This window comes from Octopus sinensis, linkage group LG11 (genome assembly GCF_006345805.1).
Source record: "Octopus sinensis linkage group LG11, ASM634580v1, whole genome shotgun sequence".
In the NCBI taxonomy this organism is placed as follows: Eukaryota; Metazoa; Mollusca; class Cephalopoda; order Octopoda; family Octopodidae; genus Octopus; species Octopus sinensis.
In genome coordinates this window covers 53,247,911-53,258,420 of record NC_043007.1, presented here as the reverse complement: position 1 = coordinate 53,258,420, position 10,510 = coordinate 53,247,911, and the positions used below count along the sequence as shown (strand labels likewise).

The window sequence follows — 10,510 nt, the reverse complement described above, 5'->3', positions numbered from 1 at the left end:
TTCTTCTTAGTATTCTTTAGACTAACTCTAAAATGTATTTGTGTAAATACAAATAACATTGTTTTATAGTAGGTAAATGTACTGCTACTATATGAAATCATTCTCCCTGGCGCAGAAGTGGCTGTGTGGTAAGTAGCTTGCTTACCAACCACATGGTTCCGGGTTCAGTCCCACTGTGTGGCATCTTGGGCAAGTGTCTTCTGCTATAGCCTTGTGAGTGGATTTGGTAGACGGAAACTGAGAGAAGCCTGTCATATATATGTATATATATATATATATATATATATATATATATATATATATATATATATATGTATGTGTGTGTATGTTTGTGTGTTTGTGTTTGTCCCCCTAGCATTGCTTGACAACCGATGCTGGTGTGTTTACGTCCCCGTCACTAAGCGGTTAAGTACTGGGCTTACAAAGAATGTCCCGGGGTCGATTCACTTGACTAAAGGCGGTGCTCCAGCATGGCCGCAGTCAAATGACTGAAACAAGTAAAAGAGTAAAGAGAGTCCCATAAGCATTGGTCTACAAAATAGCAAAATACTTGTCTGAAGTATATTCTTACTGAACCAAATGGCTTTGCTTCAAAGAAATCTTGATGTATGACTTTGCCACTTAAATTGTCTATCTATTTTGCCCTATCCATAAATGATACTACACTCTGTCTTCTCTTAGATTTGATAAACTAGCCTATAAATTAAAACTGAGCCCCCCACCCCACCCCACCCCACCCCATTAGTAAATCTAAATAACAGAAATAATCAGTGTTAAGCAGTGTCTTTTTTGAAAAATCTCAGTTACAACTGTGATGTTGGTAAAACATGTTCTTTGTCTATCTCCTTATCCTCTTGGTGATTTTGGATAAAATTATACGAATGAGTCCTTCGAATTTAACTAAATTCTATATTTTTATGCAGCTGAAGATTGCTCTACATTTTAAATTGATGTAATGTTTGCATTATTCAATTAAATGGAGTTGCATGAAACGATCGTACTGCATTACCTCTGGATATCCTTGTTGCTTATTTTGATTATAATCACCTTATTTTAAATTATATGGATAATACCATACTAAATTCTGGTGCCTTCAACTTAAGTACCGTATTCATCTGAATCTAAATTTTACTGAACTTATTTACCATACCTAGAGTATTTTCTGGTACTTAATTTTCAACAGGATGGAAAAGGTTAATATAGAATTTTCTCAGGAATTCCCCTTACATAGTAAGGACACCTATATGTGGCTACTAATCCATAGAACAAATGAATTTATTCGGCGAGTAAGATGGATTGCTTACCATCATGATGCTAAAAAGAAAAAGGAATCTCCTGAAACACATGAAAATAATTATTATAAAAAGATATTCAAAAGTAGAAAAAATCCACTACTAGAAGTCATTGCATAATAAACCAGGCATCCTAGTCCCAGCTAATAAAACCGGAAACTTATATAGGCTTGACTGTACTACTTATAGTAAACTTATAATGAAAGAACTTAACGCTAAATACAAAATAGCATCGGAGAAGAATCTATTGGATATCAACTTGGAAATTGAGAAGGTTATGATGGAATATAATATATATATATATATACATATATATATATATGTGTGTGTGTGTATATATATATGCATAATATATATATATTGTATGTATGTATGTATGTGTATATGGATGTATGCCTGTATATATGTGAGATAATAGTTTCACTTTAATAGTTTCATTATTAAAGTGAAACTATTAAAGTATCTTTACAATAGAGAGATGTTATTGTTTCACTTTTGACATGTAATACTGAAATAGTGGAGAAGATATGATATTGGTGTGGGCTTGCACTAGGCAAGAAGTTAAAACATTTTTGGCCTATGGCACTACATGAACCCTAAGTAAGGCATGTGTAAAATTTGAATGTAATTGGTTGTGTAGTTCTCAAGTTTTAGGGACTCACACAGACACACATTCTCATCTTCTCTATATATAAAACTGAAATGCGTTTTTACCGCTTGGATCGCTTTCAATGCCACTACATCCCGTCCGATTCGCTCCAAAATTTACAGGGACATGTAGAATGAGGTGACGATGCGCGTGGGCTACCTTAGAAATCCCTATCTTAAAAGGTGTGGTTGCTAGGGGCCATCTTCCTCACTCACCCTACTTCCTCCAGTACTTTCTCACTCCTCTTCATTTGACAATGCCACTACGGTTATTTAATGTAAAGTCTTCCTCAAATCACTCTCTCGCTATTTCCTCTCTTCCAAGAACATTTTCATCACTCTATCTCTTAGCTTCCCATACATTTTACTCATGTATCTATCAGTTTCCTAGACAGAAACAAATATTACATCGCCATCGCCATCGCATTCTATTGTCTACCTGTCAACACACACACACATATATACATATATCTAATATTATATTTTTATTTTTATGTTTTTGTTTTTGGTTTTTTACTGTTTCATTTCCCTATTAGTGGTTTTATCTCTAATTTAATTTCTACAGCGTGCACACACACACACACCGATATGTGGCCCCAGTACACCCGAATGAAATCGGGTTCTCTTCATCAAAATGTGAAAAGGTGTCTACAATTTATCATCGCCACAACTTATGTATGTCTTCCTCACTCACTCACTCTTTTTCCTAATGATAATCATCATCGCCACCACCAACACCACCAACACACAATCATGACAATCTTTCTCTTAAAAATCATGTTTACATTGCAAAATATTTCATTTTCCCGTCCTCTCTTTCATATATCACCTTTTCTTTCTCGAGCTCTCTCTTTTTTCGCCGTCTCTATTTATTCTACAACGAGTCTATCAATGACAGCCGCAAAAGTTTCAATATTCCTACTTCACCTCTTTCAGAAACGCAACAGATATTTTTTTTTTTTGCCGGGGTTAAAGCCCACTATATCCCGTCGGATTCACTCCAAAATTTACACCTTCTCTTTCTACCTCTAACTCCCATTCAATTTCTCTTTATCTCCATTCTTAAAGATAATTATCATCGCCACCACCACCAGCAACACACAATCTGGACAATCTTTCTCTTATAACAAATCATGTTTACATTGCAACGACGTCTGCCACCTCCGCCGTCTCTATTTATTCTGCAAATGACCAGAACTCGGGAAACTTGCTTGACTGTTCTATGGTCTATGACCAGAACTTGGGAAACTTGGTTGAGTCTTCATCTTATAAAATGTGGCCCCAGTAGACCCAAATGAAATCGGGTTATATTAACCAAAAGGTGAAAAGGGGTATAAATGGGGCTGGAAGGGGATTAAAATTTAAAGGAGCGGGTGTTTAGCAATTCTCTGTTACATCAAGCTAAAAAATTTGCGTAGGGATTTTCTTTTACATCAAGTTCAAAATTTTACGCCAGCCGTTGAACTGTCAATACATTGCTGTCCGTCGTTAAGAAATGCCAGCCATGGTGACTCTACTATCCTCAAATTCTATCCCTTCAAACTTTGGTTTCCAATATTTTATTATTTTTATTCAGCTCGCAAGTTCGTCTGTCCCTTTTAAATGTTAGTGTTTTCTGTCTGCCTTGAAGCAGACCTTTCCTTTGTAACTGCCTGATATTCATGATTGATCTTTCTAAATATTTTATTTCTCAACTTACTCAAGATCTTTTGTTGTTTATAAATGGGAGAGAGATACATAAAGATAGAGAGCAAGAGAAAGCGAGGGAGAGTCCGAGAGAAAGGAAGAGTAAGAGAGTGGGAAAGTGAGAGAGAAAGGAGAAAGAAACAAAGAGCGAGAATCATCATCATCATCATCATCGTTTAACGTCCGTTTTCCGTGCTAGCACGGGTTGGACAGTTTGACAGGGGTCTGGGAAGCCAGGAGGCTGCACCAGGCTCCAGTCTGATCTGGCAGTGTTTCGACAGGTGGATGCCCTTCCTAACGCCAACCACTCTGTGAGCGTAGTGGGTGCTTTTTTTGTGCCGCCTGCACAGGTGCCAGGCGGGCTGGCAGCGGCCACGATCGGTTGGTGCTTTTTACGTGCCACCAGCACAGAAGCCAGTCAAGGCGGCGCTGCAATCCGCCACGTTCGGATGGTGCTTTTTACGTGCTGAAAGGAAGCAACAGAAAGTAACAACCACACTCTTACCCGCGCGTAGAGCGGGTCACCTTCAGCTAGTCTCTATATATAAAACTGAAATGCGTTTTTACCGCTTGGTTCGCTTTCAATGCCACTACATCCCGTCTGATTCGCTCCAAAATTTACAGGGACGAATGAGGTGACGATGCCAGTGGGCTACCTTAGAAATCCCTAGCTTAAAAGGTGTGGTTGCTAGGGGCCATCTTCCTCACTCACGCTATTTCCTCCATTCACCCCCTTCATATGACAAGTCCACTCCCGTTATTTAATGTAAAGTCTTCCTCAAATCACTCTCTCGCTATTTCCTCTCTTCCAAGAACATTTTCATCACTCTATCTCTTAGCTTCCCATACATTTTACTCATGTATCTGTCTGCGTTCATAGACAGGAACATCGCCATCACCATCGCATTCTATTGTCTACCTGTCAACACACACACACACACACACACACACACATATACATATATCTAATATCATATTTTTATTTTTATGTTTTCGTTTTTGGTTTTTACTGTTTCATTTGCCTATTAGTGGTTTTATCTCTAATTTAATTTCTACAGCGTGCACACACACACACACACACACACACACTGACACCTATATGTGGCCCCAGTAGACCCGAATGAGAGACTATTGTGGTCAAACCTGCACTACGAATGACGGATATCCCATCTACCGAAGGCGTGACCCAGGTTTGGGTGGCCGCACAGTTAGAATTAGACAACGGCTAAAAAAATTCGATGTTGACAATGCCTAATTCGTTCCATTCAACCCTTTGCTTTTCAAAACATTTAATGCACACATTAATGTTGAGTACTGCAGTTCGGTGAGATGCATACAATACCTCTGCAAGTACATTAATAAGGGCGATGATATGGCCGTGTTTGTGTTCAGTGATGAAGACCTTAGACATGACGAAATTAAACAATTTGTTTTGGGTAGGTATGTATCCTCCAATTATGCAGCGTGGCGCATTTTTGGATGCGAGATTTATCTAAGCTCACCATCAGTTTTCCACCTGAATGTTCATTTACAGAAGAGACAGCTTGTTTACTTCAGAGAAAAATGCACGTCAAGTCATTGAAAATCCAAAAGGGACTACGCTTACAGCATTTTTTAAATCAACCGGCCGCATAACTCTTTCGACTCGTGCACTCGACCGAGAACTCTCTCAAGTGAAATCGCCGCTTCGATCGCGTCGATAACACACGGACACACACACTCGTGGTCTTCGTCGTAACTCAGACTTACTCCCCGGCAATCAACCGGCCGCATAACTCTTTCGACTCGTGCACTCGACCGAGAACTCTCTCAAGTGAAATCGCCGCTTCGATCGCGTCGATAACACACGGACACACACACTCGTGGTCTTCGTCGTAACTCAGCTCTGCTTATTACTAGACAGTAGTAGATAGGGACAGCGGCAATATCCTCGTCGCCTTCGATCCGTTCACCTGAAGAGAGTCCAAGTTACTCCCGCCGTTTACCCGCGCTCGATACCGAGAACTTCTTCAAGCCCGTACCCTCAGCTCTGCATTCGCTAGACAGTAGATAGGGACATGCTCCTCGCCTTCGATCCGTTCACGCGGCGCCTCGCCAATCGGACGACGATGCCGAGAAGTCGCCGCTTCGACAACACGCAGTCGCGGTGTTCTACTCAGAGTTTGTCCGTCGCTCCGCGAGACCGGGGCCCGAGCCGGACGCCGACGAGCGACGACTCGTCGGCGGTACAGAAAGTTATGATCGACTATGGTGCTGCATGCTGGCGCAGCAACCCCGTCTACTCGCGCACTAAGCAGGAGGTTCCGTTTCTTCCACTTCTCACTTAAACGAACCCGCAACGGAGCGCGCGCTGCTAAGCCGATGCGCGCTCGATTCGGCGGCCGAGACGAAGGCAGTTACGGCGACGACGACGACTATTACCGCGCGCCGAGTCGTTCGACGCAGACAAGACGTGACGAGACGAGACGAGAAAGACACAACGCAACACTTCGTAACTCCGACTCCCAGCCGCAACAATTTCGCCATCTTTCCTCACCTCTTCCCGCTTCTCTGCCTCGAAGGGGCGGATCGTGTCGTTCGCGAGAAGAGACTCAATAGATCGCAGTGTGGTAGCTGCTCTACTAAGCACGTCACTCCGAACGGCAAGTCGGGTCGTATGCAAGCGATCCCTTTCGTCTCGATCTCTTCGAACTAGTCGGGGCGGGACGACGAGCAGACGACCACAGCGCGAACGCCGCAGCCACCACCGCGTCCTCGAATGGCAATTCCGCCGGCGACGCTGCCGCTCGCCGCGCGAACGCGACGGGCGGACGGCGAACGCCGAGCTAAGGCATGCGCCTTGAGGTTGAGACGCTTTTGGAAAACAACTCGGGTCCGGCTACGGTTCCGGCTTAGAGGCGTTCAGCCGTTATCGCTCAGAGGCAGCCTGGCACCACCGCTCTATCGAGCAAGCGCGCAAACCGTTGCTCTGATCCCGCGGTTCCTCTCGTACTGGACGGGATAGCCGTAGCCGAGTTGACGTTGCCGACGCCCGCCTAAGGTTGGCCGGAGAAACGCCGGCGGCACGGCCAGGACGGACGATGCGCGAGCGCGCCGCCGCCTCGACCGCACGCCGAGTACCCCGACGGGACTCGGTGCGCTGCGTACGCGCGATGCATCGGTAGGATAAAACTAACCTGTCTCACGACGGTCTAAACCCAGCTCACGTTCCCTGTTAGTGGGTGAACAATCCAACGCTTTGCGAATTCTGCCGACATCGAAGGATCAAAAAGCGACGTCGCTGCGAACGCTTGGCCGCCACAAGCCAGTTATCCCTGTGGTAACTTTTCTGACACCTCTCGGCGGACGCATAGCTCGCCGCTGTAATTCGGAAAGGATCGATGGGCCACGCTTTCGCGGTCCGTATTCGTACTGAAAATCGAGATCGAGCGAGCTTTTGCCCTTTTGCTCGACGTGTGGTTTCCGTCCACGCTGAGCTCGCCTTGGGACACCTGTGTTACCGTTTGACAGACGTACCGCCCCAGTCAAACTCCCCGACCGACACTGTTCTCGACTAAGGGTCGCGCATCGGCTGCGCCGGCGCCCGCAAAGGCGCTCGACATGCACCGCGCACTTCGCACCAGATAATGAACCACCGCTCGGCGACGGCCCGATCGCTTCTCCATCGAGTGAGCGAGGAAACTACGGAAGTGGCGGTTTTTCATCGTCGCAAACGCGCGCGACACCCCGACGTCGAACACGCTTAGCCGACGGCGCCCACGGCGCACCGACGAGACCGACCGCCGCGCGCGAGGCGCGACGACGGACAACGAACAGCATACCAGCGCACCGCCGGTGACGGCAGCGCCCGGCGCGGGGCAACGCGAATGCTACCGCCTATGCTACGCCTACCGTGTGCCCTCACAAAACCGGACTAGAGTCAAGCTCAACAGGGTCTTCTTTCCCCGCCGATCCGTCCAAGCCCGTTCCCTTGGCTGTGGTTTCGCTAGACAGTAGATAGGGACAGTGGGAATCTCGTTGATCCGTTCATGCGCGTCACTAATTAGATGACGAGGCATTTGGCTACCTATACTTACCGAAAAACCAACCGTAATCTTTCCCTATTATTTAATGTGGGTGGTCCCACACGCACTTCGTCATAGCGACGCGCACGTTGTCCCTTCGGGTTAGACCCGCTCTGCCTTGGCCAGTGATCTGAATCACGGTCTTGGACATCATTCCGGCGGATGTCTTGTTCGGGTTGTCCGTTCCCCCGTCCGGAATTGGCACCCCTCGGGCGGCATTAGTGGTGTGGTCCTAGATTCCCGTTTTTGCCGCACCTGGCGCTGTGTGGTAGCAGCGTCAGAGAGTGGCATCAGGGTCCGGATTCCGCACATAACGCTCTTCGGACAGGCTCGGACCTATATGTCTCGTCTGGTAAACTCCCGGATCACCTTGGGAGTAGCGTATATTCCGGTGGGGTATGAGAGGTTCGACTGCGGGGAAGTCACGTTCTTAGACTGGCTCATGTACTAGAGGGCGGGTCCAGTCGTCCCGCACCCTCAGCCCTGCGGTGAACGGCACAGGGACCCAGAAGCTCGATGCGCACCTTGCTTCGGGGGACCCGCGGGGGGAACTGACGGGGTGACCGACAGAATCGCGAGATTTTGTTTGCGATGGGCCTCGGGAAATCGAATACGAGAGAGGCTGATGTGGAGGTCAACCGAACCTCTAGTAACGGCGCCCGGGCGAGGGCCGCGCCGTCAGATCCCGCCCCTGGATCAACTCCTTAGCATATTTAACGTGCAGAGCATCGCAGTTCTGCTTAGTAGCCGCATAAAGCGCTTGTCCATAATACGTAGCGCAGCCAACGCCTCCTCGGCCTCGGCGCACCAAGCGCCGCAGGCTCCTATCGGACAACCGAACACGCGTACCGGTAGACCCAGCTCCGTTTGAAGGAGAGGTATCAGCGGCCGGTACTTCCTCACTTTCTCGTGCGCGGCGTCCCTCAGCGCCGTGTCTTGCTCGTACCTGACGGTCACGTCTATAACGACCACCTCACTCGAACTGCGGAATACTAAATCGGGAATTAGTCTGGACCCAGACACTCTATAGACCGGCTCCCAGCCGGTCATCCATCCATACCGTTCGGCCTCCCTAGCCACCAGCCGGCATATTCGATTGTGCCTGGCCAGCCTCTGCGTTTTGAGGCGTGAGCACTGGCCACTGATGTGGGAGATCGTCTCTGACGCGCTTTTGCACTTCCTACAGGTGCTATCACCTCGGCCTCCCCGAGTGAGGCATTCGCGGGTGGGAAACGTGTTGGTCCGCATCTTGAGTAACCCCAAGTAGCATTCCTCAGATATCCCGCCCGGTCGCGTCATCCAGCTATTACCGATCTGGTCCGATTTGAAGGCGGCAGCGCAGACACCCTGGACCGGTTGCGATTCCCACCTCTTCGCGTGGGTGGCGCGGAGGTCCGGGGCGTACAGGTCTCCATCATTTCGGACAGACGGAAGATCGTATAGGGCGGCCAGCTCCGCGTTCTTTGTGGCGAGCCGGGCCGCCTGAGCTATCGTTCGGACGGCATCATAATCTGAGTTCAGTAAACGCTGATTCCTGCGAATCACGTTTTTTGGAATAGCGCGTGCCAACTGACAGAGGCTGAGGCCTCCGTCCCTTCTTGCGCTATATAGGAAACTTTTTGACGTCGAATCGGGGAGGTGGAGCATCCTTCGCGCCCCACCTCTTATGGCCATATCCAGTTCATCTAGTGCTACTTTTGATGGTATCGCCTGTGTTAAAGCGTAAAACAGGCTCGGCAGGTAGTACTGCTGTAGCATCATGAACTTTTGACGGGGCTTTAGCGAAGCCCGGCATATCTCGTCTATGCAGCGTGATACGGTCTCTACCGATGTCTCTCTGTTCTGTGTCGACCAGGGAAGAGCTTTTATCCCTAGGTACGGCACACTTTCGTCCGGTTCGACTCGTGGTAATGGGCATCCATCGAGCTCCGGCGGCGACGTCACGTTGACTAGGTACGACTTTCCCCAGTTCCGAATGGAGAACCACGCGCATTTGGAGACGTTAATGGAGAGCCCTACCGCGTGGTAGAACTCCGAGCACTGGTCGAGAAGGCTCTGTAGCCCCCGGCTAGAGCCGGAGACTAGCACCATGTCGTCCGCGTACGCGAGGCCCGCCATGACCGCACCACAGATCTGGAGGCCCATATCGGCGGGCAGGGCTCCCAGCAGTGGGTCGGTCGCGATGTTGAATAGTAGCGGTGATAGGGCGTCGCCCTGTCGGACACCGCGCCTAATCTCGATCGGCGTGCTGCACTCAGTCCCAATCGTGAATGTCGTGGTAGAGCCCTCGTAGAGCTGTCCCACTAGTCCAATCAGGTGGTTATCGTAGCCGAGCCTTCTCATGCCCGCAAAGATGAGAGAATGCGAGACCGTGTCGAAGGCTTTGGCCAGATCCAGGAAGGCTATTTCTAGCCCCGGGAGTTTAGGTCGGGCGTGCGTAGCCCCCCTGGCGTGGTCCAGTAGTCGGCGGAGGAGAAAGTTATTCTCGCCGCATCCGTCGGCCTTAATGAAGCCGCGCTGGGAGGGGTTGAGGGGCGTGGCCTGAAGCATCCTGGCGGCAAGCACCTTCGTGTATAGGCGGTAGACCGCGGAACAGATGGTGAGTGGTCGCCAATTAGACAGGTCATTCGGGTCTCCTGCCTTCTTTCGAAGGAGGATCGACCTGCCACGCAACAGGATCCTCGGAACGCGTCCCGTAAGCAGTAGGCAGTTAAAGAGGTTGGCGAGGACCGCAGGGTCGACCGCCCTGACTTCGCGAGCTGTCAGGCCATCGGGGCCGGCGGCAGAGGCCGGATCCATGCGTCGGCGGGCGATCTTTAA

The 10,510-nt window shown here is 48.7% G+C and overlaps 1 long non-coding RNA gene across 1 annotated transcript in view; it reads right to left on the bottom strand.

Annotated features, from left to right (window-relative positions):
- Positions 1–660: 660 nt before the first annotated feature.
- LOC118765426 overlaps positions 661–10,510 on the bottom strand; it is a 13,081-nt gene continuing 3,231 nt past the window's right edge. Inside the window, exons 3-4 of the long non-coding RNA XR_005001290.1 lie at positions 6,747–7,367; positions 661–671 (exon numbers count right to left, since the gene is read on the bottom strand). This is a non-coding gene — a long non-coding RNA (uncharacterized LOC118765426). The remainder of the gene's footprint in view (positions 672–6,746; positions 7,368–10,510) is intronic.